At 37.3% G+C, this 12720-nt stretch overlaps 1 protein-coding gene across 1 annotated transcript in view; it reads right to left on the bottom strand.

Annotated features, from left to right (window-relative positions):
• The window catches only part of nr5a2 (nuclear receptor subfamily 5, group A, member 2), an 80210-nt gene that overhangs the window by 62626 nt on the left and 4864 nt on the right, over positions 1–12720 (bottom strand). The gene's annotated exons all lie outside the window — the stretch shown is intronic.

Here is a 12720-nt window from a genome sequence, read left to right as displayed (position 1 = left end):
CACAAACAGCATTGCCATCCCACAGCAAGATCATGTTGGCATTTGACCCATAAAGTTTCCTCATTATCCCCGAGGCTGTCACCAACTTTTGATCCATATTCCATAAAAGTTTGCGATTTATCAGTTGCAATTAAGTCAATTATCATCTCTGAAATCAGATTTTGACAAATTACCACAGCCGATGAGCAGGTGGTCTCGGGCCACTGGGGCATTCGGACAGGCAAAATGAGAGAGGGGACAGATAGAGTCATCCTTCATGGTAAGTGGGATGGTCCTGACGCCGAGTGAGATAGACCCTGTGTTGTAATGGCCCTCTTTGCCTTGACTTCCACTGGCCTCAACAAACGTGTCGCCTGAGAAGCAGACCTGGGTCAATCAGCAACTGAATAGTTTTGATCCTAAATGAAATTGCTGCCATTTCAAAATTACAAAATGATTAATGGAGCAAATTTATTAAATGTCTTTTCATTACTCATGCCACAAATTCAATTCATTTGTGTAAAAATAATACCTCAATGGATATTTGTGTTTCAAACCCTGTGTAGATAGGAGACCATCACCCTAGCACGCTGTGGTTCTTCTATCATTGCATGTTACAATCCCTTTTACAAGGAACCAGTTGGGTCAGACAAAGTCAAATCTTGCACCAATCGAATCACAATATGACAAAGTACTGACAAGGACATTGCTGGAATAAAAACTACACCATCATGTCATTTTTACTTAAAAACATTGGGCAGTATTTTTGTGCCATGCACAAATCAAGGCCAGCACAAGACTCTGCCAATGGAAGGGGCATTTTAGACCAGGTCTTGATAATTCTGTGGAAACACAGAAGCAAGCGCCTTACATAAAGAGCAGGATGTGCTTTTCATGTGTAAACACTGGCAACTATTTTGCATCAATAAGTAAACCTTTTAATAATTGTTATTTGTCAACATATAATTGAAAAACAATTCTGTGCTGTATGGGGGGCCTCATAAGTGTTACCCTAGTTCCTCCAAATGACTCCCTACAGCAGTGGCCTAGCCATCTTTGCAGCTTGTTCAATGGTTTGCCTGATACAAACAAACCTAGATTACCCATGATATTATGAACAATAACTACTGTAAATTGCAGGAAACTGACAGACACACGGCTACCCTGCTAAGTGGGGAAAGCTATGAGCCTTCTGTAATTTCACAGTAGTCACCAGCTACTGGGTGGTACATCCTTCATACTCATTGTTGAATTGAAGCATTTTACAAAGCCGAAGATAAATGAAATGACTTTACCTGTGAGGTAGAATGGGCATGATCTGTTTTATCTCGCAATGTTTTTGATAAAATAACAAAGGTGGCCAGTATTTGTGTCTTCATGCTGTTTCAATTCCTTTGTTGAGCCATGAGATGACTTACAGTACTATGTTCTCCCTCAGACAAGTTAAGAGCAAGGAAGTGAGTTTTATTGATTTGAATTACTTCCTAATGTTGCCTTGTGTAATGGCATCTACGCCCCTAATAGTATAGGATGCGTGCAAAAGGGATAGAAAAAAAAACCCCGAACACATCTTGAGCTGAGTTTGACACATAGGAACAAGAAGAGGGAATTAAAGGCAAAGACTATGACTTGAGGGCTGTGGTGGATTGTGGGCTCAGGCTCCTGCTGCCTCAGCAGTGAGCGGGTTGGTCTCGCCTGAGGTGATGTGTTTTCCTCAGGAAATATCTTCAGAGGCTTGTGGGTCAAGAGAGCCCAGCTTGACTCTTCTTATAGCTGTTAAAGTTGTGATGAGGACCTAAACTGGACCTCAAATAGAATCTTATTATGACATGGAACTCCTCTCATGGCTGAGTTTTGCAAGTCATCAAGTGTTTATTGTGTGTGCTGAATAAGATAAATAGATCTGACAAGTTGCGTATTAAGATGTTAAAGCACATTTCCCTGTTTACATTCACACTCGTGAAACATCTGCTAATGTTTTGATGTTTTTGTGTTGTAACCACGATGTTGGAGATGTATACTGAACATGCTCTCATTTTGGGCCAAAACATACATCTGCAGTAAAGAAATGCATTTCTAAACTTGCACACCATCAGAACAATTAAATTCCTACAATTCTTGAGTTCTCAGATCTTTGACCCATCTGTCCAAAGTATTTATGGTCTATTTAGACTACAATTGAATTTAAATGGAGAAAATCCTACTTCCATATTAAATAATAATAATTTGAAAAAGTCATATAATAAAACACCTCTTCAACTACACATAAAAAATAAACACAAGCAAAGATGTTCCCCAGTAGAACAACAGGATTTGCATGCCCTCAACTTTTTAACTCGAAATCATAGAATAAATCAACATTTAATTAATCACCCTAGGTACAAACAATCACAAATCGGAAATCATGCGGTATAAAATTTGAAGCCCAATCTCAAAACTATGAGGAAAACATATGGACAATGTGAGTGGTGATCTGACCAGTAAAAATGTCTGTGAGAAAGGAAAACGCATCGAGAAGCATTGTTTCACAAGTGAAGGTACTATTTTATGTCTGATGTCTTTTTCAAGCAGGTAATTGGAGAGTCTTCTTACACAGCTCTTAACAATGTAACAAGACAGACAATAGGAAATTATTAGGAACTCTAGCAAGAGGAAGTGGTGAGTTGATATGACTCAAACTATTAATCTCTCCAGGGACTTTAATGTGACTTCACACTGTAAGTGTTTCTCTATAAATATGCTTTGACCAGGAAACGTATACAGATTTATCCAATCATGTTTTAAAAATACGTTCATGTAGACAATAGGAGGTGGAAGTTGGTCATTTAGGACAGACAGGAAGCGGTCTGGTTCAGTACCAGGTAGGGACCAAATCATCAAAAACAAATGTTTATTATATACTGTATGATGCAGTTAAGTTTTGTTTACTACTACTGCTACTACTGCTACCAGTACCACAACTTAACAGCATCACTACTACTTCTACATTTAATAATCTGGTGCATTTTATATATGAAACAAATTTTAAGATAGGCAATCTGATGAAGGTGCCGCTTTATAATCTGGTGCATCTCAAAGTGCATTTTTTTCTTTTTACTTATTTCTTAAGTGTTTGTGCATTGATGCCATCATTTCTAACACATTGTAGTATATTAACATATACTTTAAACATTATTTGCATGTTCTTTCAGTCCGGTAACTCCTGGCTATCTCAGAAAGAGATTAACCAAGTCCAGACGAAAGCTTGATCGATGTGCGGCTGTGCTAAAAAGGAAGCAACAAGTGTGTAAGTATGCAGGGTGTGAGGAGGGAAAGGGGGCTGGGACAGTTATTTTGGAAGCAACTTGACGGAAATGTGTCCCAGCCACAGAGGATGCAGATAATGTTGTCAAGTTACAGAAACACACAATTGGTCAATTTACATCCACATAGGTTGTCACCACATTATGTGAAACACATCAGGATAATGTTACCAAGAACATCACATACGTTTATTAGTATTATTATCATTATTCTAATCATTATGAACCTGGTACTGTGTGCAGAGATTGCGATTAGATCTAAAGTGTTTCTAATGCAGAATGCGTTTTGATAAAATGTCGATGGGAAAATAAACAAGGAATACAGAACAGTGCAAAATTAAGGTAATCTTTTGAGGTTTTGTGAGGCCATATTTCATGTTACTTTGGTATTTTAAACATAGATGGTTGATTTTCTAAGTTGTAAGCTTATATAAGCTTAAATTTGACTTGAGGAGAGGGATCATCAATCTCTACAAGAAGTCATAATTGGGGACGTTTTTTTTTCTCGTTTCTTCCATTTAAAAATAGTCTTGGTTTCTCATTTCAGAAGTTAAAGGTCTTCACGTGTGGTCTTACCTAAAAGGAAAGAGTTAATATCACAGCTGGAAGGTGGTGAACTCTGTGGTAAGTGCCAAAGCAGAAACAAAAACTCCACCCACATCCACAGCCTTCACAACGTCTGTATATTTCACTCAACAACATGTTTTCATTGAGAGCAATTGAGGAAAAAATGTTTCACATTCATCTTCTACATCCAAAAAGCCATAGAGAATGTTTGCTTGTAGGCGAACCTTCACCAACCACCATTTCTTCATATCCAGCCTCACATCATGTCTTCTGGTCAAACCACAATGTTATCCCTGGGTGGTTAGTTACACTGGTCTCCTCCCACAATCGTTTGACCATTGCAGGAGAAGACGCTGGTTTGAAATGCTTCCCATTTTAAAACATCAGTCTTCCACTTCACCTTCTCGTATACCACCCAAGGGTGAGGTATCTTCCAAACCCAATGGCCATGGCCAAATAATGAAGGTGACGTCATTGGAGAAAAAATGGGGCCCTGATTACAAATTGGAGAAAAAGAATTTGACGAATCTGTAGGAGTACTTCCATCCTAACCTTTTACTCGTTACAGGATGGTAACACTGATACTGAACACAGATAAAACTGCATATTCTATATTTTATTTTGAACGCATGAACGTTACTTGAGCCAGTCAGCAACTGGGTTTTAGTCAAGCTAATTTTAAATTCATATACAATATTTTAATACCAACTGGTTCTGTTCGTATTCACAAATTAATTAAATTTCCTCACGTGTTGCAGGGGGTGTTGGAGCCTATCCCAGCCAACTATGGACACCAGGCAGAGGACACGCTGAATTGTTAGCCAGCCAATGGCAGGGCACAAGGAGACCATGTTTTTGGGATGTGGGAGGAAACCAGACTACCCACAGAAAATCCATGCAAGCCAAGGGGATATGCAAATTCCACACAGGACCCGGGATCGAACCCTCGATCTCAGAACTGTCAGTGCTGATGCGCTAACCACATGACCGCCAGTAATTGACAGATGCAAAACACTGTTTATGGTGTGTGATGTAAAATGAAATCACATTCTGCAGTAGAAGCTTAATTTAATTACGGCATTCACTCTACATTATTTTGCTATATGATTTGTGGTAAATAATCGTAGACTTTATAGAAATATCTAACAATGCATTTATAATGTGTGGTATGCTACCTATATCGAGATAAAGGAAGTCAATTAATTCATGAATACTTTAACATGTTTACAGTAAATCTAGGGGAAGATGGCTATTGATTGAGCCTTCTAATACAGCATCAACTGCCTCCCTCTAGATGGGAAACCTTCGTTTACCAAGAATAATGCCCCTGGAAAATATCATTTAATGATTATAGCCAATACTTACTTACTTAGACAATATTTATTCGTACTTGTAAAAAAAGACAACTTCGTCAACAACAGAAATGGAAAAGAAGCAAAGACTGTGTATAGTGCGTTGGTGATAAAAACCTGAATATTTCTATGCTTTGCTGTTGTGGCCACAGAGGAAAGAAAATGTGAGACAGCAAAATCAAATGACCTCATCTTTGCAGTACCAAGATGGTCACCCCAATGGTGACCCAAACATACTGAGCATCTCACAAGTCAGCAATTCACAAAAGTAATTTTCTTCCATGAGCCACAAACAACAAGTGATAATGCAGAATCGGTGAAAAATTCCTCAAAAGTATCAGGAAAAAGCATTTTATCATCATTTTTGTCACCATGTAAGAAAACAAGCACAATATTTCATTGCTGCTTGACAGTAAAACTGGTTATTGAATTGTTTATAGCTCAGCAACCTCTTCCATGTAGACTGCTTTCCTATCAGGAACATGTGTGCTCATCAGGCTATTATGTCTACTTAGGGTGGTGAATTACCGGCACCCCATCAGCTAAGCAACGTCTGAATAGAATAAAATATGAATGCACTTTGCAGCTGATTTTATACCTCTTAAAAACCCATCTAGATAGATGACTGTGTGAAACATTTCTAAGGCCAACTAATGTTGGAAATATTGAGCTAAGTAATTGAGGCCGTTTCATCAATAAGCTCCGGAAGGATAGATCATTACAGCATATGTGATTAACACCTAAATTGAAGCGTAGCGTGGAAAGGCATGCAGATAAATGGGATGAAATGAATTAAGTGAATGACGCATCCACTGGTAGAATATTGCTTCGTAGAAAATGCCAATCAAATTCATTTCAAATAATTGCTTGATACAAATTGCTGTTAAAATTGCCTCTCCTGCAGGATAGAAATGGTAAATCATCAAACTAAAGAAACATTTTTCCTATTTAATCAAATCATGTTTATCTAAAATTTGTCACAGCAACATTCTGAATCATGTGTAGTTTGAATTATTTCAGATCACAAAGGGAAACTTTGACAATGTTAACCACAATAGCAATTTTGTCAATGCTTTACACCTATCATATCTGTCAGAATATCTGTAATTGTTCTCAGTTGCATCACATTTGAATTTGCAGGTAAGCTAATAAAGTCTCCAATGAGTTGTATTATTTGTCATATTTTGTACACTGTATTGAAAAGACAGGAAAGGAAAGAAAAATATGTACTCCTATATTAAGTGGCAATAAGTGTTCTAATTTGCATGACACTTGTGGCATCACTTGTGTACCATGGGACTGGATAATGACATGTCTTTTATACATAGTCATTTTTAAAAAAAGTTAAATTGTATAGACTTGGGGCAGAATAAATAAGTAAATCACTCCTTGCACATATGCGTGTGGACTTTTGTATGTGCTGAAAGGCGTACGCCATTTGTTCTCTTCAGGGCCCCTGGAGTAATCAGTCGTTCAACAGAGGTGGAGTCCGGCTAATTTTCCTCCCCTCCTTTTCCCCTGCTCATTCTCAAGACGGATGCTTGGGGTAATAAGGCTAATCAATACACTTCCTCACGGGGCTACAATGCCCCAAGACGCTATCATCATTTGTCATCAGGAATGCCACTTTTTCTTATCAGGCATCACCATCTTGTTTGCATGCCTGCCACTGCATGCAACATAGAAAGGCACAACCTTCATGTCGAATAAACATACAGTACCATATATAGTTATGACAAAAGATGATTGAAACAATTCAAGTGTTACGCAGTATACACACCCTACAGCTTAGTTATACAAACTACATTTTGTATATCATGTCACCAAGAACAGTAACAGCATGCATGCTGAGAAGACCTCTAACAAAGAATAAACACACATCTACACAGTAAGGAAAAGAAACATGGGAGCTGTTGACAAGTTACACATGCACAGTAGTGTCATGATCTATACAGAGAAATTAATCAACAATGACAACAGCATCAGGGAGTTCTTTCAACCAAGCTCCACATGCTGTTATTTGCCCTGTATGATTACCCCAGGGTCCCAGGGCAGCTAGCTGACAAGCCCCTCTTAATTAATTAAGTATCCCACCAATGGGAGCAGATCTCAAAGGTACTTTGCTACCCGATGTCAACATGTTGTGTGATTTTTTTTCTAAGTTCATGGGCTATATTATACTATGTAAAAAATGTCTAAATCGGCACAGTGCATACTGTACACCATTTTTTGTGTTGGGATGTCAGACAGGCAATGTTTTTCAACCCACATTGATCTTTTTGTTCAACAAAGCAATTCTCTCGTTACATGACACATTTTCAATTGTCCTATGCACATTATGGACCCTAAATTTTCTAATTAGAGTGATCCATGTGAAAAAATGTAAGTTAGGAGCCTTGCCACAATCCATTTGATGACTAGACAGGAACAGGATCTAGTTCATGCTGTAAAATTTCAGCAAGGACTTCGCCTTTGATGGTTTTATTCCTCTGAGACATAGATGCCGATTGGCTGTGGGGGTGGTTCATCCCCACGAGGCAGCGGCAACAGCGGGACATGGTGGGCGGTTGAGGGAGTAGGGCGACACAATTGTTTGCTTCCAATAATGATCAGGGGAAACAAGTTGATATGGGCGCCTTTGATGGATGACTAATTTATCAGTAGCTGTCTTGTCTTAATGATAGCCAATGACGTTCTGCGTGCCTTGGCCTGGGCCAACTGTCCATCATTAATGTTGTTTTTTTGTAGTTTTTCTTCGCATTTGTAACATGACAAATAACAAACTTTGTTTCTTCATCGGTACTGTTTGTTATTTATGTGGATGCATGAATTCATTTAAAAAATATAAGACATCTCAGCTATTGTTCAATTAGTTTAGTTTTTTTGCATTCCCCGCTGGACAATTACTCAACATCCTCTCACTTTCTCTATAATATTCAGTTGACTTCTTGAACATTGTGTTTTTTTAGTAAATTAAACTCTCCAATGGATACATCAATGAATCACTCTATTGAAACGAATATTGTATATTGTAGTGGGCAGAGTTGGGGAAATACACAGGACCAAAAAGTTTTAGGAAATTGAAAAACATCCCTCTCCTGCCTTTGAAATGAGTGCTGGCGATGAAAATATGTAATATAAATAAAGGAGTGGATGCTTTGAAAACCAAAGCCTTCCTTCCTGGCCAAGTCCTGAATGGGGGGTGCACCTACTTCTGAGCCCTTGCTCTTAAATTCCAAAAGACAACTCTGTCATCAGGGTCCCAACTGTTACATTCAAACACGCAATGGCCAGGCCCAATTGGCCTGCCTACACTCTCGAGCTGTCCAGCTCTTTGTCACTTTCGCCCCCTCAACCGTTTAATGTTGGACAGAAGCCTTTAGTCAATGTATCTTGGTCTAAATACCCTCGGACACATCCAATTATTTCACATGTGGCGTGTATGTGGTCAGGAAGTGATATGACTGGGGATCCCTCCATATGCTAAGCAATGCTTCTTATATCACAACCTGACCGGCAGATGTGATGACAGGTGGCAAGCCAACTAAAAAATAATAAGTGACATTGAAACACATTGACTCAGTCAGATATTAGAAGAAATGTATGGCTCACTTTGTGGCTGTCAAATATTTGTTCATCCTAATTTGAATTTAAAAAAGGTGTCTTGGTTGACTTAATAATGTTCTGATAATTTACACTGTCTATTGTGTATTAATAATGATTAAAAGTTTCTATGTACTACTTAGAGGAGTTGCAGTGCAGATACCATGTTGATTTGAATTATGTGACCTCAATTTTTTTCCCTGCAATCCAGGAAGGATGAGGGCATTGAGTGTTTCCCTAAAGAAAAGGCCAAGTACATGCAAAATCCCCCAAATTACTTTTGCATCACAAAACTACCTCAAACGGGGACAGAAATTAGTCTCTGTTTGAGTTGTTGGTAGAAATGTGTGGCAATTGGGTTTCTTGTTGCGGCAGTTTGCATTCATACTTTAATTTTGCAAAATGTTTGTAATATTCAGTTATGTATTGGTACATTTAGGCCAGTGTGTTAACTGAATGTGTTAACATTTTTTTCTTTTTTTTAATCAATGCTAATATCATTAAATGTCTCTAATATAATTGTCATTTATTCAAAAAATACACATTTCAAATAGACTATTAAAGACCAGAGATTCAGATGGCGTACCAAATCATATCATGTAACATTTGTGGGATTGATCAAACCCTACCACATCTTATACTTGGTCACCTTCATTCTTTCATTTTCTGAACCACTTATCCTCACGATTGCCAGCCAATCACAGGACACAGGGAGATGGACAACCGTTCACACTCACACTCATACCTATGTGCAATTTAAAGTTTTCAACCAGCCCACAATGCATGATTATATATGATGGAGGAAACAAGAACAACTGGAGAAAATCCATGAAAGCTCATTGAGAACATGCAAACTCCATACAGTGAGGATCAAACCTTCAACCCCGAAACTCTAATGATTTGCAGTTGCCATTAATAGCTTATTGAATGTGCAGGATAAAGCGTGCATGAGCCCCCAGTTTCGAAAATGGCAAAAATAAAAGAGACAAAAAAACTCAAAAGGCCTTTATAGCTTCCTCTAAGACGAAACCATTATAGTCCAACACAATGTCTTTGGTTCTGAGTAAAAATGTTTGAGGAAGCATGTGGTAATCAAGTGAAAGAAAAAAAATGTTCTGTGAGAAACAGACGTAAAAAATGAACCAGGAAACGGGAGATCAAAGCTTCTGAGCCAGGCTCCTGTTTGTTTTTCACCTTACCCAGACCTCACAATAAAAGACGCTAGAGTCACACTACAGACAAAAAGGGCAAATGACGCAAGGAAGTGCTGAAATCAGTTACGTCCCATCCTGAAGATCCCGTGCCACTATCCCCATGTTAGGAAAAAGGCGCCAGATAGTGTTTAACAGGAAAAAGGACAATCAGCACAATAAATTCCACATCAGAGGAAACTTTCAATGGTCTGAGGCCCTGCATCGTTACACACAGTGCATATATGTTTATAAAATAACATTATCCTTTTGTTTAAATGCATCAAACTCGGAAATGGGAACTATGAAATGATTGTATTTGTGTCTGTCCATGTGTAGGGGCTGCGGGTTTGCATGTGTGTGTGCGTATGTATGTCATCAATAAGGGAAAATTGCGTCAACACAATTCCAAGAAGTGGTACAGACTGAGCTTACTGTGAAAAGTAACAAAAAAAACTGCAAAACTTGGCAAATGTATTTTTCCTCAATCGAGTAAACACTGGATAGTTTGCTTTGATCGAAATAGGAACATGAACAGAGAATGGAGTAGGCAATGAAGTATATAAACATATTTTTCGGGACGTAAGTCACACTGGAATAATGAAAATCTAAATTATTACTCTGAGCATCAGTTTGTTTTATACTCTTCTCTCATCCAACCAATCCCCCTTTACACTCTTAAACTGGGCCCCCTAACATACAAATAGCACCCCCTAATGTATATCCCTGATTAGGATATCCCTTTAGTTATGTCACATATATAAACTGCTCAGGAGTTCAAGTTGCAGCCCTGGTCTAAATGTGAAGAAAATAGTCCAGAAATAATGACTCACTTTTGGTGAAATTAGCTTATGAATGTCAGCATCATTTTCTATTGTCAGTTCCCTAACTTAAACCAGTGAGGTTAGACAGCAATGTCTTTGTACTGAATTCCATTTACCTCAGCAAGCATGTGAATTCCAGAATCAATAGTATCTTGGCTCCATTTGACTCTGACCTCAATCTTTTAATAGTCTTTTGATAAGGAGACAAATTAATTCTCCTTAATGGCGCACGGGGGTCAATGGACTTTGATCCCATTTAAGGTTTTCCATTTAGTGTTTGTGCGCATACGCACACGGTCGCATTCATGTCTAGGCATATGTGTGGGTGGTTGCGTGCGTGGGAGTGCGCATATGTGCAAGTTTTGGTGTGTGAACTGTCTACCTTCCTAGGATCACAGAAAGATTCCGCTTTATATTTTGTTTTAAATTTATTATATCAACTATCATCTGCAAAGATGACATATATATATATATATATATATATATATATATATATATATATATATATATATATATATATATATATATATATATATATATATATATATATATATATATATATATATATATATATATATATATATATATATATATATATATATATATATATATATATATATATATATATATATATATATATATATATATATATATATATATATATATATATATATATATATATATATATATATATATATATATATATATATATATATATATATATATATATATATATATATATATATATATATATATATCCTCTTTGCAGATGACAGTTGATGTAAATGTAAATGAGCTAGTTTCATGTACTATTTCTATAACTGCGTGTGCAAATAAGCAAGAGAAGCTGAGTGGGCTCATAAGATGGATTGACTGGGAACTTATTGACATAGAAATAAATTCAAGTTTGTGGAAGCTTGCCTGACACCATATTGAAGCTGGCTCTCTGTGCCACTTGTCTTCACAGTCTCTTTTTATTGATCGTATTCTCTCAGCCTTTTCCAAATGAACAGGGTTCATGAGTTCATTATTATAAGGATGGAGGTGTAATTGGCTTTTAGGTATATAAGAGGCAATTTGCACTAATCTTTCTTGTGAAGTGGGCCACAACGGTCCTGCAATTTAAGAGTTATCAGGACAGCCAATAACCTCAAGAAACAGATATACTGTAAAACTAGTGATTTTTGAACAAGGGTAATTATTAAAAATGTACAGTTTATATCTGACAATTTATATTTATTGATGCAGTTGTTATCAGATGGACGGACTGAGTTACTACTTCTTTCTGTGCACTAAATGTATATTCAATTCTCCAAACGCTTCCCAGTGATAGCTCCATAGGTTCCGTTTCTGATGAAACGTGTTAATTTCAAGTCCATTCCAATATGTTGCCAAAATATGATCATTACATAAGACCTATTTAAGTTTAACCATGGATCATTGGACTAATTTTAAAAATATATATATCCAGAATTTGCGTGGCTCTGCTGCTACACTAGCACCGACAAAGCTTGCCAGAGCTTTGTCAAAATTTCATCACAGTTTATTATTAAACTGATTTATTCCTGGTGCAGAAACGTATGGGCTCAATCATAACCTTTATTCTCCTAACTCATAACACCTGAGAATATGACTGCTAGAGACTATGTACATCGTCTTGTATAAGATTGTGGAAGATAAAAAAAACTGTAAAAATAAAGAGCAATGGTTGTAAGGAGAGGGAATGATGAGTGAAGTCCCAGGCAAGCCAGAGACTTCCTGTGATGAAAAGGTCAGTGGCACCTGTAAATCTGAGCAGTTACAAGAAAATCAACTCTTGGGCCTTAAATGGAACTATATTCTCTCCTCATCCTGCGTGTTATGAACAAAATCAATATTATTCATAAGTGTCTGCTCTATCAAA

The sequence above is a fragment of the Stigmatopora nigra genome, chromosome 5, assembly GCF_051989575.1.
Source record: "Stigmatopora nigra isolate UIUO_SnigA chromosome 5, RoL_Snig_1.1, whole genome shotgun sequence".
Taxonomy (NCBI): Eukaryota; Metazoa; Chordata; class Actinopteri; order Syngnathiformes; family Syngnathidae; genus Stigmatopora; species Stigmatopora nigra.
The sequence above is the reverse complement of the archived record's forward strand: the minus strand, read 5'-3'. Positions and strand labels throughout refer to the sequence as shown.